Source organism: Heterocephalus glaber, unplaced genomic scaffold (assembly GCF_053883595.1).
Source record: "Heterocephalus glaber isolate CG9 unplaced genomic scaffold, H.glaber_assembly_v1.0 deba00001509, whole genome shotgun sequence".
NCBI lineage: Eukaryota > Metazoa > Chordata > Mammalia > Rodentia > Bathyergidae > Heterocephalus > Heterocephalus glaber.
In genome coordinates this window covers 49270075-49288011 of record NW_028258325.1, presented here as the reverse complement: position 1 = coordinate 49288011, position 17937 = coordinate 49270075, and the positions used below count along the sequence as shown (strand labels likewise).

The window sequence follows — 17937 nt, the reverse complement described above, 5'->3', positions numbered from 1 at the left end:
TTGAGAGACAGATGGAGAAGGAAGAGAGGGAAGGGAAAGAGAATGAAGAAAATGAATTAAAATGTATTATGTACAAGTAGCAATTCCCCAGAAGGTATGTTAACAGTATGTACTACAAACAAATATAATAAAAACTAGTACATATTCACTTTAATTCATAAAACGCCATCATATGCATTACTATTTTGACAACATTTATGAAAGAAATTAAAAATAGAATACTAATAGTCTATGTATGTTTGATATAAACTAATGTAATTTGGAAGGATGATACTGAGCCAATATCTAAGAACTATGGGAGGAAAGAAATTCCAGGAAAAATGTCAATTCAAATCCTTCAGTAGTATTGGTCATGGGTGAAAGCAAGATTCAGTGAATCAAAGTATAAACTTTGTTATTTTTTAAAAATTTTTTATTTTTATTTGTATACGTTTTCAGTGCATAATGATTGTATTTCTCATGGGGAGTTGATACATGTACATAACATACCTTGATAACTTTTTCAACCCCTTCCCTCTTTCCTTCCTCCCCCTGCCCTCCATGTCTGTATGTTTTTTCATTACTTTAGTTTATCAACAAATGTGTGGAGTACAAAATGTTTCCATTCCTCGTGGGAAGTTGGTGCATTCATATAACACATCTTTATTCCTTTTTTGTAGTCCTTTTCCCTCCCTTCTGTACCCCTTTCACTTATCCCTTAACCTCTTCTTTTTCTCATACATGTTTTCAGAGATTTTTTTTTCTGAACATTGGCTACTTTTGACTTTTTAGCTATCAGAAATTATGTAATTAAGAGAGGAGGAGCCCAAGTTTCACAGCACAGTACAGTGGAATTGACATGGATTTTTGCTAAATAGCGACTCTTCAAACAGCAGAGGGATCAAGTATTACCCTGATACCAAAACCAGAGAAGGGTCTAACCAAAAAAGAAAACTGCAGACCAATCTCTCTAATGAACATAGATGCAAAAATCCTCAATAAGATACTGGCAAATAGAATGTAGCAAATCATCAAGAAGATTATACACTATGACCATGTAGGATCCAACCCAGGGGTGCAGAGATAATTCAACATACACAAATCAATAAATGTAATGTACCATATCAACAGAGCCAAAGACAACAATCACAGATCATCTCAATTGATGATGCAGAAAAAGCATTTGACATAATCCAGTACCCATTTATGATAAAATTCTATGGTAAATTGGAAAAGATGGCCTTTATCTCAATCTGATAAAAACTATCAATGACAAATCAATAGCCAACATCATAGTAAATAGTCAAAAAAGGGAAAGCTTTCACTCTAAAATCAAGAACAAAACAATTTCCACTATCACCACTTCTATTCAATATTGTTCTGGAAATACTAGCCAGGACAATTAGACAATAGAAAGAAATAAAACAAGTAAAGATAGGAAAGGAAGAAGTTAAATTATCATTATTTGCAGACAACATGATATTCTACATAGAAGATCTCAAAAATCTCCATCAAAAGACCCCTATTTGTGCTCATACCATTTAATCATAAAATATAGTACAGTTCTCTTCCTGAGAGTTGTGAGGCATTCTTGAAGCTTTTTGGAAGAGTCACATGATATGCTTGCAAGCTCTGCTTTGTTTTCTTTTTGGGATAACCTACAGCTCACAACTGACAGCACAGACTTCTATAACAGTATTGATTATACTGAAGGAAATCAATATTGTAAAGGTTACATTATTTGGTCCTTGTTTAGGCATTACTTTAAACCAAAGAAAGGAACTAGAGGAATAGCTGGGTCAAATGGGGCCTCTAGTCCTAGTTCTTTGAGGTATTTCCATACTGACTTCTACAGTGGTTACACCAGTCTGCACTCCCACCAGTAATGGAGAAGGGTTCCTTTCTCCCCACAACCCCTCCAGCATTTGTTATTTGTTGATTTCTTGATAGCAGCCATTCTTTCTGGGGTGAGGTGGAATCTCAGTGTTGTTTTCACCTGCATCTCTCGAATGACGAGTGATGTTGAACATTTTTTCATGTATTTGTTTGCTGCTTTTACTTCTTTGTCTGAGAAATGTCTGTTCATTTCAGATGCCCATTTTTGAATTGGGTCTTTGAATTTGGTGGGTCTGATTTTTTTCAATTCTTTATATATTCTAGATAGTAGTCCTTTGTCTGAGGTATAGCTGCTAAATTTTTTTTCCCATATTGTAGGTTGTCTGTTAGCTCTGTTGGTGGTTTCTTTTGCAGTGCAGAAGCTTTTTAATAAGATGAGATCCCAGATGTTGATTCTTTCTGCTAGTTCCCGTGCTGCAAAAGAATTAAAAGAATCATACCACAGTGATATATGTTCATGCACCCATGTTCATACCGGCACAGTTTGTAATAGCTAAAGCTTGGAAGCACCCAAGTGCCCATCAACTGGAAACTGGATAAAGAAAATGTGTTTTTAAAAAATAAAATGGAGTACTACTCAACCATAAAGAATGAAAAACTAGAGTCATTTATAGCTAAGTGGATGCATATCGAGGCCATACTCTTAAGTGAAATAAATAGGACACACATGTGTAAATACAGAATAGTTTCTCTAGTGTGAGAAACTGATAGTGTAAACAAGAGTTAAAATGATTAAAATGAATAATTGATAATTTGAAATAGGGAAAAATGTCCAAAGATGAAGGAGTGAAGGGAGGGGAAGGGGAAAGGCAAAGAGGGAAAGGAAAAACTATGAGAAAAGAAAAAAAATGGAAATGAAACCTATGTAAATAGGGAAGGGTGGAGGGGGTGTAGGGTGCACAAGTACAGGGAAAAAAATAAGAACAAAGATATGCCATGTACAGGTACAAACGCCCAATGATAAATGTAAATGAATTGTATACCTAAAATGTACCAATAAAATGTACCAATAAAATTAATTTTTTAAAAAATGTACACATAGACAATAAAAGAGATAGTGGCCAAATAAGGCACCTCAGAGACTAAAATAGCCAATCAAGTTAGAAAAACTCTCAAGAGAGAAAGTTCCTTTCTTGCCATATAATAAAAGAGGCTAAAAACAAAGACTCTGGACCACTGGCTCTGGGCTTCCTACCTTATTCCAACAAGGTAACTGTCTATTTCCTTAAAGTTTCTCCTTCTAAACTTGAAAGAAAGAAAGAAAGAAAGAAAGAAAGAAAGAAAGAAAGAAAGAAAGAAAGAAAGAAAGAAAGAAAGAAAGAAAGAGAAAGAAAAGAACCAGAAGGTAGCGTTTAGGACTAAAGTTTCTGGGCCAAACATATTGCAAAAAAAAAATTTTTGTTCTGTCTTTAATCAGATTCCTGTGTGAGAAACACAGCAAACAAAACAAAAATTCTTTATTCCACCTTGTTCCAAAGAAATGCAGATAGTTCTCTCACTGGTCTTTGCCTAGCTGGTAAATTGGACAAGTCCATGTGATAAGCGACACAATTATGATGAAATTAAGTGATATTAATAATATAAATAATAGTTTATTCTGTGATTTTAAAAAGACACCATGGGAAGAAAACAGATGATGATAAGAAGAATAAGAAAAGGAGTAATTTCACAAGTCTGGAAACTCCTTTTCAACAGATGTATTGATTAAAATTATGATGTGCACTTTTAGAGATCTCTATTTTCTGCATTTTAAAAAAATTCTTTGTATTGGGAAGTGAAAACATTTTAATAATCTTGACTAAAAAGACAATCTCCCCACAGGAAACTTAAAAATACTGCAATTTATTTTTTCTACTGTTTTGTAACATGATTTCACAGGTGCTAGAACATCCATCCTCATGGGAACTTTGCACATTAAGAAAGCATTTCATTTCCCATGCTCTCTTTACTTTAACTGTAGTATCAGGCCTGGAGCACCGAAGTGTGTGTATTGTTTTACTTTCTACTCAAAACTCACTAAGAGGAACCAACTGCTTTTAAGAGAAATGGAAAATCAAACACCAGTCAACAGCCCTTTCCATCTGCTGGAGTCTGATTACTTATTTATTCACTGGCCAAGGCTGGTTGATCTGTAACACAGAAAAGACTTCTTGTCATACTATGCTGTGCTAGCCTGTGCTCAGGGTTCAGAACACTTCTTTATTGCATCTAACGTCAGCCAAACTGTTGCCGTTATTTTATTTGTTTCACCTCATCGTTACTCACAAGCTTCCAGTATTAGAAACCAGAATGCCTTATTACACATGAGATCACTGGAACATTCCCTCTCCCCAAAGAGAAATATTTACTGTTGTTAAAATTCACCTGCAGGGTTCAATAGTATTATGCTGAGGCTCTCTTTATGTGAATGATAAACTCACAAGGACAAGAAGAAAATGGAGATGATTATTAGTTACTGATTTGTCAGATACTACTCTTATTTTACAAATATATTCAGAAGAAAATATTCTACATATTTTGAAAAAAATAATGTATTAAGACTTATTAATTCAACATCAGAAACTGTCAGTTGATATTAATCAGCCAGAGTGAGCATTTAATGTTAGATTTAAGTAGATTCATTTAGCTAGTATTTTAATAACACTACAAGAATAATAAATCATCTGTTATCTTTAATGACAGAGAAATGTGGTATTGTAGTTAATCAAATATTTGGATTAATGCTATTGTTAATATCATTCTTTAAAAATCTAAATACAGCATATTAAATAAGTTAAAATCACATGGAGTGGAATTTAATAGATAATGAGTCATCATTAAGGTGTTCACAGAATCATCATTTTAAATAAAAGCTGAAATTCAAGTTAATAAAGTTCTTAATGCTATAATATTAGATGAAAGAGAAGTAAAGAAAATTCCTACATGGTTGAGAGTAGCTATGGTTGTTATCAGAAGACAGGGACAGTTAGGGACATGAAGTGGGGGGAGGAAACTTTGACTAAAGAGTTACAATTACATAGGAACAAGAAGCGTTGGGATACTACTTCTTCACAGTACAATGACTAGACATAATTATATACTATAAATTTCAACAAAGAAGAAGAAATGGTCCTGAGAGTTTTCAGGACAAAGAAATGATGAATATTTTAGGAGATATATGTTTAAACTTACACTTTAATCTTAAAATTACACAATTTAGGCAATATATACATGTGTCAAAAGCTACATGATTCTCCACTAGTATAATTTTTTTAAAAAGTAAAAATAAGTAAAGTATTCTATATATTTTATTGTTAAGCTCTGAAATTTCAGAACCTTGGTTACATTAGGCACTTTTTTAAAGAGTCCAGAGAAAAAGGTATTTTTCAAATATCTGTAGAATACCAATAATAGGCCAGTAAGGTGATAAATACAATAGAAGATGAGACACAACCATAGTCTTCAAGAAGTGAAAAAAATATGGTAGGTAGTTCAATCTGATAAACTTATTACCTATCATATGAAGGATCCCTTTCACAGTCCTGCTGTGTCATCGAAAAATTCATGGGCATGGTAAAAGGAAAACCTGAAGAACTGTTTTAGGCATTTTATACAATAAGAGCGAAGCACCAGTACTAAAATGTGTATTTAGTTAAAAATAAAGTTTCACAGTTAAACAGAATTTAAATCATAAAAAGCAATTATTACAAAACCATTTAATTATCCTCATCTTGAAATATGATATAATAGAACAATTTAGCTGAAGGACACTGGATCAATATGACACTACAGACATTCTAGAAATAGTTCTTGTTTTAGTGCTCATTGTAGCCAGAAAATAAGTTTCATTTGTTATTTTCTTGTTTTATTTATTGTTATATTCCCTGATGATAGAGATAGATAAAAACCAGGTAACTCTGACCTGATGTCAGACAGCTCTGAAAGTTTCCAAAAAAATATTTACCAAGGACATTCTGACAAAATTCTAAGTATTTATATGTAATATAGGCTGTATGTATATTAGACACCAGGGGAGATACTTTATTAAGATTGAAGAAAAGAAAATAGAGCATGGGTTAAAGGACCCATAGCTACGACTTAGTCTACTTTAATTATTTTTGACTAATCATATAATATTATATACCTGGCATATCACTAACGTATCACTGTGATTTTTTAAAAATTCAGTATTCACTATGTGCTAGGTAATTTTGTAGTCCTGGAGTTCACTGTGGATGGATGAGAAACCTAGGGCATATTTGCCTTTATTAGAATACATACTTTCTTGGAATATGCACTTATTATTCTGAGCCTCAGACTAGAGACATCTGAAGTGATTAAACATCTACAGTCTGTCTCTTCAACAAAATCAAGGGTTGCCTATAAGATTATGTAATCAAGAGTTGTACCAAACCCAGTAAAGAGACTGCCTATAAAATATAGCCTGAATGCATATTTTTGTTTATTTTTATTGTTATTTTTGATTCTGCAGGTATTTACACTTTGGAGTCAGTTGTCAACATGGAAATATTAAGGGGTTTTATTAAATGTGAAGATGCTTTAATTTTTTTTTGAACATTGAAAATTACTAGTAATAGGCCCATAGGTCCAGCTCACATTACTAACACACTCTAGAGTTGGCCTAGCAGGGAATGACTCTTTTGAAGTGGAGTCTATAGGTGAAAATCTCATTTGATATGTCAAAATACATGTCTTAAAATCATGTGTATTTATTTTCTGCTCCATTTTAAACCTTTGAAAATGATAAAACCTCATTCAGTAAAATTAATATCGTTCTTATTCTCTGGCTTTAGGTGCTACTAGTGTGTTTCATGCTACATAACTCTAAGCATATACACAAAGTAAGAATGAAAATGCTGTTAAAATTTTTTAAGCAAAAAATTGTAGCTGGAAATGTGGCCTGAAAAGTAAGATATTTCTTTAAATCATCTAAATTTTATTGGCCTTTCAACAATTACCTGATGCTTTAATATTGTTTCTAAACTATCAATGGTGCCCAAGGAAATAATAAAACCAATCATCCAGCAAGGGAGAATCATAGAAAAGATGATTACTCCATAGTAATAAGCTGAGTTTCAAATGTCTGTGCATGCAGACCACTTTGGCATTCTAGAAAGCCAATGTCCATCAAGTTATATGTTCAAGGGAATGGTACAAAAATATATGGAAACTTTTGAAGTTGAAACTTCTCATGGAAACACTTTGTTAGGAGTTTTTTATAGCCTACTTCTGTTTAGTGGCTTTGTTAATTTGAAAATTGGTTTGTTTTTCTCTTAAAAGCAGTAAATTTTGGTATGTGATTTCATATGAACAAATATTTTTTCTTGGCACATCGCTATTATCATTGACATATCTTTTGTCTACTGAAAAATTAATGGTCAATCATTAATATTCATTTTTGCATGTAATATATCTTTTCAATTTGGGTGTTTTTATATCTTGTTTTGGACTTTAATATTCTATGCTTATGAATCTGCTTATACTACTTGAAATATACTGTCCTATGTGAAATAGAGAATATATATCTTTCATTAATTTTGGGGTTTTTTATGATGAAATTTATTTTGGATTTTAAAAATTTTTATTAGTATATGCTTGCAGTACATAATGATTGAATTCATCATGATGAGTCGGTAGATTTATATAACACTTCTTAATTTTTGTTCATCCTCTTCCCTTTCCCTTCCTCAGCCCTCCTTTTTCTGTATCTACTTCTCATTTGCAAAAGATCTATCTCCTTTTCCTATTTTCTATCTTCTAATTTATTCTTTAATTTATCTATGCTTTGGGGTCTCATATAAGTGAAACGATATAATATTTAAGCTTGTGTGTCTGATTTATTTCACTGAAGATTATGGTCTCAAGGTTCATCCGTTCTCTTAAAAAAGACTCAAATTTATACTTCTTTATGGCAAAGTGTCTATTGTGACTATTCTCCTTATTGATGGACATAGAGACTACTTCCAAGATTTAAATATTATGACATGCTGCTATAAACAAAGGTGTACATTTATCACATTAACAGTCAAAGTGATAACTTGATATCAATATAGCAATACTATAAATATAAAATAAGTTTATAAATCATGATTTATAGGTAATTGAGAAGAGAACTATTCACATAATTATAATTGTCATGCTAAGCTTGAATATCACAAAACTTATACTAAATGTGTTCCTTTTGTTGATTTGTTCTTTAAAGTTCATGGAAGGCTGATTTTGTAACTCAATGGTGGGACAAATGTCTACCACCCATGAAGGCCAGGGTTGTACCCTAGTATGGAAGTGAAATGTGGGAAGATCATCTACTTCACTGGCAAGGATCAGATACGAAATTAAAAGTCTTGGCGAGTTGTGTCAAAACATGAAATTGTACCTCAAACTGCAAACCAGAAAAATCAAAAGTAAAAAGGAGAAGTCTTCATTTTCTGAAAAGGAGCAGTCACCAAGATAATTCAGTTCCTTACAGGATATTAGGAATCTCATCCCTCAGGCAACAAAGGGAGTAGCATCCTCAATAATCATGAAAAATAAAAATGATCCCCTCATCTCTAAAACCTCCAGTGAAGCCGCATCACACCAGGTTAACAATCATGGGTGAAATATTCATCACCTTTTTTCTTCAATACTCTTGTCACATTCCTTTCCCTCAACCACATCATAAAGGCCCTCTTCAGATAAATATACCTTCAGACAATTAATAGTTACATATCCCAGATGTTGCAATATTTCTCAAAGACTAACTTTTGAAATAAATTTGCGTAGAACATGAAATATGTCTAGTATCACCCTGCAAAAGAAATTTCATTCTTATTACAAGATTCTGTTATTGAAAAATTTTTTGTTTTGACCTTAATAAATAAGCTTCCTTATTTTTTATATCACTCAATTCTTCAAAGGCATGAATATATAGTATATATAATGCATTATCTTCTCCAATACATTTTTTGTCTACAAATCACTTATATTGTCTTTGTGTTTTACACATGATATCTTAATTTCATTGCATGTTTGTTTATGTATGTGTACAAAAAAGAGATGTGTTTGGTGACGTTGATAAAGTGCTTATAAAGAGTTAAAGAAAATACTACTAATGTTATGAAATAAATAATAGATTGCTTGTTAACACTTTATGTTCTACTATTTGGAAGTTTCTCAATACCATTAGTAAAAGTCATATGAAATGTAAAAATACTTTCATAACATGATGTATTCCATTTTATCCAATACCAACATTTTATTCTTGGAGGAAAAAGGGGAATAGCACTTAGCTACACAAATTTGCAACAATTAATGCAAAATATCCATGATTTTAAATTCAAGAGAAACAAAGGAACAGATGAAATATTTGAAATGATAAATACTTGTAAGTAATGCATGCAAGTAAAACTCAGACCTAGAGAGTCACATACAGAACAAACTCTGTCTTTCAGAACTATATTTGGTCAAGTAATAAAAATCTCATTATTTGGAATTAATAAATTTTGATCTACAGCAATTCATTAAAAAATCAATGAGTCTAATATGACAATCATGACTAAAGGGAACATTATTAAGCACACAAAACTTAAGCTTTCGTAAAGGGTGAATGTTATAAGCCATACCTCTGTAAAGATTACTACGGACTCTAACATTTACTTTTCTGAAATTTACACAATAATATTCTTAATATTACCATTTTCAAAGAAATAAAATGAGTAAACTAGTTTTAAATACGTCTCATTGTGTCTTAGATTTTACTTTAGCTACTCAACTATTATCTAAAATCAATCTCACTTCTTTTTTTCTGATAGTAATAATCTGCTTAGATAAATGTTTGCTAATAACATTTTTTATACAAAAATATATCAATAGGAATCAATTTTCTAAAGAAAAAAAGAAGCTAATTAAGATGCATTGTCGGGCCGGGGATTTAGCTCAGTGGTTCTGCCACCTGCCTAGCAAGCACAAGGTCCAGAGTTTGATGCCCGGTACAAAAAAAAAAAAAGATGCATTGTCCAAATTTTATTACAAATTTAAAAAGAAGAGAGACAAAAACGCTTTTTTGCTGAAAAAAATATGTTTACCAATTTTACAAGGTGTGATCAAAATATAAGGTGAATAATTACATTTAAAAAAATTATACTAAAAACATTTTGCCATTAACCCCCCTTAATTTCTCCTCCTCATTTCACACTCAGTTATCCCATATTTCGTGATATTTTCTGAAATAGTTCAGAAAATCCTCCTTTGTAAGTGTCTCTACAAGTTGTGATTAAAAATAAAGTGAATTCTCCTGTCACGTGCCATCCAACGGAAAGGCACACTAGTACCATGAGACTCCTGGTTCTTCCTCAAGCTCAAAATGGCCATGAAATGTAAACATTCTGAATTAATTCAAGACATTCATGTAGCTACTACAGTGCAACTAAAGAGACTCACAAAAGAGAACTTCCAGAACTGCTTTTTAAAGTGACAAGAATGAGAGAAGACTGTGTTCAAAGATAGGAGGGATATTTTGAGGGAGATTAATGTCAATGTGTCATTTGATGTAGTAATTTTTAAAACTTTAATCATCACTTATTTGTTATTCACACCTAATATGGTGGGTGTTTTAAAGAATTATATTTGTAGATAGAAAGGTGACCTCTGGTCTATAATGAATGTAAATGACTTTTTCCATAACAAGTGTTTTAGAGATTTTTGATAACAACATATATGAGCCCTACTAAATTTGCAATATTGCAGGCATTGTTACTGTTTCTAAGTGATTTATATAAGAAAATGAGTGTACATAGTGTCTAAGGGACTGGTTTGGTCTTGTAGAATAGTTTAAAAAAATCTGTTTATAATTTATAAAAATGAAAAAAACAGTCATGAAATAGGTTATCTAGGAGAAAATGTACAATGTAGCCAATACAAATACTTTTACTTTGTTGGAATTAAGCAAACTATATTGTGAATCCATTGACTAACAATGCACACAGAATTAATTGGGAAAATTAAGAACTCATAAATTAGAATAACCTTAAATATGTCCATATAAAAATCTCTTTGGATTTTTAAAGTAATTGTATCTTTTCAAAAAATATAATTCTTTATGGAGGAGCTAAAGTACCACACAATAAGAGGCAGTGTTGACCACGGGGAAATTGATCCAATCTTTAAAAGCTAAGGAAATTGGTCCTTCTTCACTTGGAGCTAGAATCTATTTTCCATCCTGTAATGCAGGAAACTGACATGGAAGGTACTAGGCTCTCCAGTCTGCCTTTATTTAATTCTGACTTTTTCCAAGGAAAATTTATTTGAATTACATTTTTACATATTGTTCTTTGATAAGCTAACAAGGAATTTTTGTTATGACATTGTAGTCATCATGAAACAAGAAATTAAAATAGTGAACCTCAAACTATCTCTATGTAAACAATCTTGTCCTGTCAAAATTTATTTATAAAAAACGAAAGAATTTTTCACTCAAAAGGCAACTAATGTAGAACCCAAAACGGCTCCCTCACACACACACAAAATGCTTGCTTAATTGGATAGTTTCTCCAAAGGGAAAAAAATCTATCAAGTTTAAAGGACATGTTTCTCTCTGATAGTCAAAATAAATTTTGACTTTTAAATCATTAAGTACAATAAATATAGTACATCAAATTAAGTCTCTTCTAGTTCATATAAAAAATGAAGTCTAACCATATTATCTTAGTCTAATGTTTTGCAATGGGACTAAATGACAATATGAAGATATTTTAATAATTAAATACCAATAAAATATCTTTTCCCTGTATACTAGTCCTTCTTTACATACTATAAGAGAGTTAAAATTCAAGATTTTAAAGTTTAGAGTATCAAAGAAATAAAAACCCAAAGTTATTTGGTAGAGAGCATATTAATTAATATGATGTCAACCACTCTTAACCTTCTTAGTTAAAAATTCTAAAAGAAAAGTTGAAGTTTGATATGATTTGTTTTTAAATGCCCACCCCCAAAGCCTTTCTTTTTCAGAGGTAGTTGAATATGGAATGTGTAATGCCGTGGTTAAGAGCATGCGATTACTAAACCTCTACACTTGAGTGGATTGATTTGGCACTGTTCTAATCCTGGTAGTCTGAATAAGATAAAAGGGGAAGAGAGATGCTCTTAAACCTTCTTGTTACCTTTGCTGCCTTGTGGACACCATGTTGTTTCTCCTCTGTAAGGCTTGTTTGCCATCCCAGCATTGGAGCCAGCTGATTGTGGACCGAAACCTCTACAAACTATAAGCCAAATAAACTTCCCCTCTGACTTCAGATGGTGGGTATTTTGTCTCAGCAATGAGAGAAAAGTAACCAACACAATGTCTAAAATTTATTACCTTCATGGTATTAATATGTTCAATTCTAGCCAGAGATTTTTCTGTTTGGGGGGGGAGTTGGAGTTTGTTTAGTTTTTTTATCCTTACACTGCAATGTCCATTTATTTCAGACTCTTAAAACATGAGAGGGCACTTCATATCCAATGCTTTGAAAAAATTCTTAGGAAATGGAAAATCATTGCAACGCAATTTACACTAACAAAATGTAGAAAGAATGTTAACTTCTCAAGGGCTTATCTTGGGGAAATTTACTTTTGTAGAATCCCATTATTTATGTAATCTGATAAAATAGCAAAATCTCAAAAGACCTTAAGGAAATTACAGAAGACAAAGAAAATCTTGGTTTCAATAAAATCAGGATAGCAAGCAGTGTGGACCATGACTGTAGCTGTTTCCTCTTTTGACCTTGAAGATAGGGGAGGAAGGGAAAGGGACTGAATAAAAGACTGAAGATGTATTATGTACATGTACCAACTTCCCCAGGAAAGTAAACATAGATTACACACATGTGTTAATATACTAAAATTAAAATGATAAAATGTCTATTTTTTATTATATATTATTTTGAATATAAATTCCTTAAACTCCATATATGCATATATCTATATGTATGACATACGTAAACTTCTAGTAATCAAGTAATACCAGATATACAAATAAATTTTAAAGAACTTTCATTAAGAAAAAAATGAGCTCAGTTGGTTTTGTGACAAAGGACACCAGTGGTTAATCTTGTTGTCAATCAATATTTCTATTTCAACCAATTCATTCCTGTTCCTGAAAAAAAATCACTAATTTCGTATGATTAAAATTCTCATTCTTGTTGATGTTTTCAGACTATCTTTTAGTTCTTTAATTATTACTATACACTATATTTGTAGCAGGGGATCTTTCCATTTGAAAACAAAACAGCATGGAGTTTTTTACAAGCAAGAATGCCAAAGTTGGAATATGTAACTTACACTCTGTATGTGCAAAGGGGCAGTATTCCAAACTTCTCTGTTTTATTTTTCCAGTATATAAAATGGAAATATTGCTAATACATTGGAATTCTTTTGAGAGTTAAATGTTAGCACACATAAAGAACTGAGGACCTTCCATAAAAACTATTTAATGATCATCAAATGATAGTTATTATATTAGTTATATAAAGTTCTTGGAGTAGTCTATTTCTCCTGCGTGTTCTGTTTATTCATTCTTATTTATAGGACTTTGTTGGCTTTTTGGTTTGGAAGTTTGCTTTTGTTGTATTCATGATTTTTGTTTGTTTATTTTAGTAGAGACATCAGCTAGGCAGCATTCTACTCCTGGAAATGAGTTGGAGTGTTTGCACTTCATTCTTCCAGGAAGATCCAGTGCAGCCTCTTCCCTGGCAATCACATAGCCTGCTTCTTGGCTAAATCACAGTATAGATTTACACCTCCGTCAGTACTGTTTTCATGGGTGACTGACTGTATACTTTCCATGTAAAGCTTAGGGTAAAACTAAGATGTCTGCTTGTTATTTCTCTTTATGGATGACTTTTTAAAATTATATTTTACACTTCATCATGTAAGATAGTATCTTTTGGAGGTTTAGTATTTTAAAAGAATGTCTCTATTACAAGTATGTATTGTGTAGAGTCCCAAAATGTGATGACCCTTGCCCAAAACCTTTAAATATAAGCTTTTTGGCTATAGAGATAAGTGATGAATTGACAAATGCCTCCTGCACAGCTAAGGATCAATGTATGCATACTGCTATAGTTTTACTCTTACTCTGTGTAATGGCCTTTGGGTGTTTATTTAACTTTCTCAGGTCTCATTTATATATTCAAAATATCTCTTTACATATATTTTATCAGGCATTTCTACATGTGTGATGGGAAACCTTTTTATGTTTAGATGAACATACTATAAGCAATAAAAGTTATCTGATTTATTCTATAAGGAATGATTCTGATTCATGTGCCAAAGCTGATGGGCAAGACTAATAATAGGTGGCCAGTTTGGAATTTATTACAGTAGTCTTAATATAAAGGACTGGACTAGTCTTATAATAGGAATAAGAATAAGTATGGTTAAATGAGTTAAAAATCATTTTGTAAGCAGAGCCTATAGGATTCACTGAAAGAGGGGATGATAATAGGAAAAATAATAGAAAAAAGTAGTTTCTAAAATTTTAAAAATAAATGATTGTATATATTGAAATACGCATGATATTATAGAACATATAGATAGAACATTACTATACTGAAGTGAAATTACATATTAATCGTCTTACATAGTCCCTCCCCTTTTTATGGGAAGAGCTGCCTCTACTCAGTTTGATTCCCGTATACACTATGATTTTATTATATTTACACCTCATGTTGTAATTTGGATTTCGAGTTCTCCTCCCACTACCAATCCTTGGAAATCACTAATCTCTGCCTCTGTATATTAGAATATTTTTTAGATGGCACATATATGTCAGGAGATAGCAAATACAGGCAAGGATGGGAAAAGGAATCTCTTGAATACTTTTGATGGAAATGTAGATTGCTACAGCCTTTATGAAAAATAGTAGGAAGGTTTTTAAAGAAATTAAGAATAGACACATGAGGGCCAGGGTTTAGCTCAGTTGTTTCACAGCCTGCCTTGCAAGTGCAAGGTCCTGAGTTCAATCCGCAGTACCAAAAAATTAAAAAAAAAATAATAATAATAGAAACATCATAAGACTCAGCAATTCTTCTAGGTATGTACCCAATGAAAACAAAATTTCCACTCTATAAAGATAGCTCTATCTTGAGCTGGGGATTTAGCTCAGTGGTTCCGCTGACTGCTTTGCAAGCACAAGGACCCGAGTTTGATCTCCGGTACCAAAAAAAAAAAAAAAAAAAAAGATAGCTCTATCCCATATACGGTTCAGTATTATTTACAACAAATGAGATATGGAAGCAACTTGAGTATTTGTTAATAAACAAAGGGATAAAGACATTGTGCTACATATATATGACGGAACATCTAAAAATGAATATCAACAAGTTTTACCCGAAGAACAAAGTAAATTTAAATGGATCTAATTACTCAGGTAACATTAGGTCGTCACTGAAACCTCTAGTAGAGGGATTAACTTTGCACTAAAATTTTGCTTATGAATTGGTCAAAATTGATGACAGTAGGGTGCAGTAAATGTGCCAGAGAGGTAGGTAATTTATATTGTATCTCCTAACTTGATGAAGACATGAATAATTAATTTTGAGAAGAAGAGAAAATCTGCAGAGAATGTTGTCACTCAGACTCAATTTTGAGCATCCTGAACATAAGACATTTAAGAGACAATCATGTGCCTATTTCACCAGGATAATTGTTTTTTAAAGATCACATCCCCAGGGTAAAGTTTTGAGCTAGAAAAAAAAAAGAATTATTAAGGGTTACTATCTAAATGTCTGAATATAATAACATGTTAACATTCTGGGATTTTTTTTGGATTTTTACACTTGATAGCACTTATGAGGAAAGAAAATAAAATTACATCACAGTATCTATGAGATTTCAGGTCTGTCCTCACATTCTTGGTTTATTTCACCTGCAATTTAGCTTTATTTGTAACCTCTATGCTTTGAAAATGAATTTCATTAATATGCATTTGGATTTTAAATCTTGACATCAAACACTATTCTCCTGTGGCAAATAAACTGATTAAAATTAAGACCCAGAAAATTCCTTTATTAATATGTTGTTTAGAAGCATGCCTTGAGTTTCTTGTATTTTGTAACATTGCTTCTCAGATGAAATTTGTGGATAACTAGAGCGCCATAACTGAACTTTGGCCAAAGTACCAGAATTCATTTTAATGATTCCCATATTTTCAAATTCTTCACTTGAAGTACAGAGCACTCTCTAGAGAGAAGAATCAATAAACCTTGAAGAATGCATATGGAACATTATTTAAACTAGGAGCTGAAGGGAAGCTAGCAGATGCTAAGGAGCACTGAGGGTGAACAGCAGACTCTGTAAGGCACAACAGGCACATAAATGAAACATGTATCTATAGGATGGTAACTGTGGTACAGTGCAAGGTGTGAGAGGAGAAAGAACAGGGAAACCAGGTACCTGACCAAATACTAAGGGTTCTAGGTCAGTCATGTCCACAAAACTGCTGTTTCCACTCATTCCTTTAACACTGTGATTGAGGTTCCCAGTGCTGTGTTTAGTTCTAGTGCTATGGAGTTGAATAAGATTTTGGAAGGAATGCTGGTCATGATAATTCCCTTTATGTATTTACAGTTATATTCAGTCATGCTAGGGGAAGCCATAGGGAGAATATTTGATACAAAATAATTAGTTAGGGAAGGCATCTGCCAACAGGGTAACCTTTCAATAGTATATAGCATTTAGCCAGAAAAGTGGAAAACATTCAGACCAGAGAGAAACAGTGCAGAGGCAAAGAAGCAGGAAATCAGCGTATTCTTGGGATTTTGCTTCTCCTGTGTGTCTACAATGTAGGTAACAGGTGAGTACAGGAAGAGGTGAGGTGACAAGGTTTTAAAAAATAATGGTGAGATTGAGAACAATTTTGTGTTACAGAACAGAGCATTTGCATCTTTATTCAAAACTGATGGAGAGGCAATGAAATATGGCTAAGCAGAAGGATGAAGCAAAAAAGCTCTTTGTCAGAAGCATGGAAAGTGACATGGAGCAAAGCAAAATCCATATAAGACTTTATAAAAAATATATAAGAATCAATAGTAAAAGAGGAACTATAGGGAGAATTTGCAAATAAGCAATTTATTATTAATATAATCTATAGAGGTCTTTGAAATTCACTCAGATATACTCCACATCTAGATGATTTTTGAAAGAAAAGGACTAATGACTATTTATAAATTAGAATAAGAGAATAACATTAAATATAAAAATTGATGGAAATCCTTAGCTTTTTCATTTAATGGATACATAAAAAGGACCAGTGGTAGTTTAACTTTGGAGAAAAGTTATATATATATAAACTACTCTTCTGAAAAATTCTTAAAGTTCACATGCCAGAATGTAAACATGTTTTAGTAACCAATAAGATTAATAAAGATATTACAAAACCTCATTTATTCCATATAGAAAATTTAAAATTTTCAAAGCCATATTCTACATTTACTTCTCAGGAGAATTGCAAGGGATATGACATATTCATTATTTTTTAAAGCATTAAGTTTATTGCTACAATTTAGATATAAGTAATGATCACATTCACCATAGAGAATTTGTACCTGTACATGATATGTCTTAATTCTTATTTTTATTCATTCCCCTTCCCTCCCTTCTACCCCTCATACATTCTTGTTTTCAAGAGCTTTGTTTCCATTTTTTCCTTCTATTCTCTTTTTTCTTGCCCCTTCCTGCTTTTACCTCTCCCCTTTTCTTGTTCCCCTTTCATGTGAAACATTTTCTACCCATTTCCCAATATCAAGTGTACTATTTGGTCCTTACTTATACTTTTGGTCTCTCATACCAGGGAAACAATGAAGTATTTAAACATGTGTGTCAGATTTATTTCACTTAATAGTACCATCTCAAAGTGCATCCATTTACCTAGAAATGTTTTGAGTTTGTCCTCCTTTATGGCTGAGTAGTACTCCATTGTATATAAAAAATACATCTTCTTTACCCATACATTGGTTGGTGGACATTTGGGCTGTTTCAAGATTTAGCTATTACAAACAGTCCTGGTATAAACATAGGTGTGCAAATATTGCTGTGGTATAATAT

At 32.2% G+C, this 17937-nt stretch overlaps 1 long non-coding RNA gene across 1 annotated transcript in view; it reads right to left on the bottom strand.

Moving 5' to 3' along the window:
- Positions 1 to 291: 291 nt before the first annotated feature.
- The window catches only part of LOC147825166 (uncharacterized), a 38222-nt gene continuing 20576 nt past the window's right edge, over positions 292 to 17937 (bottom strand). Inside the window, exon 3 of the long non-coding RNA XR_015441388.1 lies at positions 292 to 2289. This is a non-coding gene — a long non-coding RNA (uncharacterized LOC147825166). The remainder of the gene's footprint in view (positions 2290 to 17937) is intronic.